The sequence below is a fragment of the Euprymna scolopes genome, chromosome 46, assembly GCF_053919585.1.
Source record: "Euprymna scolopes isolate OS-2025 chromosome 46, ASM5391958v1, whole genome shotgun sequence".
NCBI lineage: Eukaryota > Metazoa > Mollusca > Cephalopoda > Sepiida > Sepiolidae > Euprymna > Euprymna scolopes.
This window is the reverse complement of record NC_136527.1, coordinates 193,909,273-193,913,451: the sequence shown is the minus strand read 5'-3', so window position 1 is coordinate 193,913,451 and position 4,179 is coordinate 193,909,273. Positions and strand designations below refer to the sequence as shown.

At 39.9% G+C, this 4,179-nt stretch overlaps 1 non-coding gene across 1 annotated transcript; it reads right to left on the bottom strand.

The window, feature by feature from the left end:
* Positions 1–2,395: 2,395 nt before the first annotated feature.
* On the bottom strand, positions 2,396–2,557 carry LOC145271722 (U1 spliceosomal RNA). Its single transcript, XR_013866106.1, has one exon. It is a non-coding gene; the product is annotated as a U1 spliceosomal RNA (small nuclear RNA).
* Positions 2,558–4,179: the final 1,622 nt, after the last annotated feature.

Here is a 4,179-nt window from a genome sequence, read left to right as displayed (position 1 = left end):
GGACAACCTGGATTTTTCTCTTATCTAAGAAGGATTTAATTATGTTAAGTATTCTACCAGTGATACCGTATGATCTGATTTTACTGAGGAGACCCTCATGCCATACCCTGTCAAAAGCCTTAGATATATCTAGAGCTACCGCTTTGCCCTCCCCCGCTTTGTCCGGTGAATGGTATATACGTTCAGAGATCACAGTTAGGATGTCCGCTGTGGAACGGGCTTGTCTAAATCCATATTGTTTGTCAGTCAGTAGTTTAGCATCTGTAAGATGATGGACTAGAGCATGGTTAATTATGGTCTCAAATATTTTGGCAAAAAAGTGCGAGGAGGCTAATGGGGTGATAATTTGATGGGTCTGTCCTTTCGCCAGAATTCTTGAATACTGGTACAACAGAAGCAGTTTTCCAACAGCCCGGTTTTGGGAATTTCTTTATAAAATGTCTTTTCTTTTTTGTATGTCTCATTTATTAAAATAAATAAGATACATGAAGATTTAAAAATCAGGTTTATTTTATTTTATTTTATTTATTTATTTTTCGGAAGACTGAATATTTCATTATTAATTTGGATTAGTCAAACTACTGTTAACATCCAAGATGAGAACTGTAATCAGAATAATTGGCAGATTTTCCGTTTAGTTGTACAAATAGCCTCGAACCATATAATCACTAAATGGGACTCTTAAAGGTCAACACCGGTATCGAGCAGAAGTTTGTTTACATGTTTCACAAAGTTTAAATGGCTAAAATATAATCACGTAATTATTGAAAATGTGATCATGTGATTATTTTTTTTTTTTACCACTTTGTTTAACAAATTTTAAAAAATAATGCAAGGTGAAGTTTTAAAATGATTAAACGTGTTTATTTTATAATTTAAAATGAAAAACATTGAACAATTTTCAGTACTTATGTATTGTTGGTACTACTGTGCTGAAATGATATTGTTATTTTATTGAAAGCCATTCTTAACATGGGGAGGGTGTTTTGTAACTATTCTGTGATTCCACCATACAATTAAAAAAGAAAAAAAAAGATATCGTAAAACTTTAATTTAACCTGAAAAACTATTTAAAAATAGCGCGGTACCAAAAATGCAGAAGCATCAAATTTTGGTTTAATTTTACAATAGATATTTTTCTCGGATGCATATGACGGCAGATAGTACTGCGTCATTTTTATATAGTTTTTATTTTTTCAGTTTAAATTCAAGTTTCAAGATTTTTTTTTTATTATATAAAGTTGTAATGTGGAAGCATAAATTAGTTACAAAACACCATCACCTCCTCATATTAAGAATGGTTTTCAAAATAATAACGGTATTATTTCCGCTCGGCACGGCACCAAAAATACATAAGTACCTAATATTTAATTTTTATTGCTCAATGTTTTTTTTTCATTTTAAATTATAAAATAAAATGTGTACTCGTACAGTTTATTAAAGACATTAAAAATGAAAATATCGAGAAAATAAAAAAGGTTATATTGTACGTATCTATTATGGAATGAAGTTCTCTGGAAAAACTTTTACTTAATTTGGTCACGTAGTTTTTTTGTTTGTTTTTTTTTTTTGCTAAAAAAAACAATTTGTTATGAGACCAATCAAAAGGTAGTCGTGTTTCGATTTTTAAGAAGAAAATCTATTATTTAAGATTCGAAAGGATGTATCGGCACTTTAAACTGAGTTATCTCCCCGTGACGTATTCTAACAATCCAAACACGGCCATCTTCAGCGCGCTGTCATATTAACATGTTTCCCCGCTGTAAAAAATAAATAAATAATAAATAACTTCTCTGAATTTTTTTCAGAGAACTTCAGTCCATAACGAATACGTACAATATAACCTTTTTCCGATATTTTCATTTTTTTAATGTCTTGGTTAAACTGTACAAGTACCAATAAAAGATAATTTTATAATTCATAATTTTGGTAACGAAAAATACCTGTGCACGTCATTCAACTTTGTTTGGATGCCCAATTTTTGAGGTGATGGGTGGGATTCAATCAATAGACACACTAATTCTGCGGCTGCGGTAGTTTTCCAGAGGTTTTCATTCATCAATCAATATCGAAAGAAGACACTTTTAGTTGTTGAAGGCGACAGCTCGGCGGATTTCTTACGCTTACGAGATTGATATGTTCAGAGCAAACGTTGGTAGTGTATACATGCAGATTAGATTGTATCAGAGCGTTGCAATTGAAGTGGATGAGAAACTGGTCGAGAGAATTGGCCTTTTTGTGGCGTGTATAGAGACGGGCGATTGGGAAAACAGAAATAAGGACGTCCTTACACACGTCTGTGAGAGCGGAAGACATACGGGAGGTAACTGGGAATTAAAGTGGTTTTCTGCTCAGAAGGAGAAGTAGGGTGGAATTTCTCATTTTGATTATATTATCGGGGTGAGCGCGGACGTAGACCCCACACTTAGAAATAGCACGTCACAGTCATCCACATTTGAGACGATTGCAAAGGTCAACACAACCGCAATGCAATGGAAGGGCCTCACTCTGGGGAAACGACCTAACCCCGACGTTAACTCCGACATCAGGTAAGTATGAAGGTATTTATTTGCTCCCCCACCGAGCAAATTAGGCGCAAGGCCGATTCTTAAAGTGAGGAGTGAAAGGGAAATGGGGACCAACTCCCCTGGGAGTAGGGGAGCTGGATAGTGACAATTGGTATGAAGGGTTGCCCCTACATTAACCAAGGTCTTTGCTTGACACTTGCTGCCCAGACCCCGAAAGGCCTGGGCCTGTTGTATTTATTTACTCCCCCACCGAGCAAATTAGGCACAAGGCCGTTTTTAATGTGAGGAGTGAAGGGGAGGGGGAAGGGAAAAAGGGGACCAGCTCCCGAGAGGTGGGAAATGGGAGCTGGTTAAAGGTCAGGTATATGGGGTTGCCCCCACATCTGGTCTTTGCTTGCAGTAGGTATTTATTTGCTCCCCCACCAATTTTTAATGTGAGGAGTAAAGGGAGGGGGAGGGAAAAAGGGGACCAGCTCGCATTTCCCACCTCTCGGGAGCTGGTCCCCCTTTTCCCTTCCCCCTACCTTTGGTCTTTCTTTGCTTGCAGTATCTGTCGGAACAGATGGTATTTATTTGCTCCCCCACTGAGCAAATTAGGCACAAGGCCGTTTTTAATGTGAGGTAAAAACTAGCTCCCCTAAAAGTAGGCAAAAAGGGGGCACTCTGGTTACCAAAAATAATAATTGTCCCAGTATAGAGGGCTTCCCCTACATTGACTGGTACAAATCATCTCAAGTGCAGCATCTGCCGGAACAGATGGTATTTATTTGCTCCCCCACCGAGCAAATTAGGCACAAGGCCGATTTTTAATGTGAGGAGTGAAGGGAGGGGGAAGGGAAAAAGGGGACCAGCTCCCGAGAGGTGGGAAATGGGAGCTGGTTAAAGGTCAGGCATGTGGGGTTGCCCTCACATCTGGTCTTTGCTAGTCATAGCTAGTCAGAGCTTGCAGCATCTGCCGGAACAGATGGTATTTATTTGCTCCCCCACCGAGCAAATTAGGCACAAGGCCGATTTTTAAAGTGAGGAGTGAAGGGGAAATGGGGACCAACTCCCCGGGGAGTAGGGGAGCTGGATAGTGACAATTGGTATGAAGGGTTACCCCTACATTGACCAAGGTCTTATATGTGGGGTCGCCCCCACATATGGTCTTTGCTTGCAGTATCTGCCGGAACAGATACTACACTTTGATCTTGTCGCCCGTGCCACGAAGGGCCTGGGCCAGACTTACGTCGGGTAAGTAAAAACTCTATGGTGGTCCACTAGTGTTTTTATAATATACGTCCATACTCACCACACCACTGACAGCTAGTCATAGCTTGCAGTATCTGCCGGAACAGATGGTATTTATTTGCTCCCCCACTGAGCAAATTAGGCACAAGGCCGATTTTTAATGTGAGGAGTTAAGGGGAAATGAGGACCAACTCCCCGGGGAGTAGGGGAGTTGGATAGTGACAATTGGTATGAAGGGTTGCCCCTACATTGACCAAGGTCTTATATGTGAGGTTGCCCACACATATGGTCTTTGCTTGCAGTATCTGCCGGAACAGATGGTATTTATTTGCTCCCCCACCGAGCAAATTAGGCACAAGGCCGATTTTTAATGTGAGGAGTGAAGGGAGGGGGAAAGGGGAAAGGGGACCAGCTCCCGAGC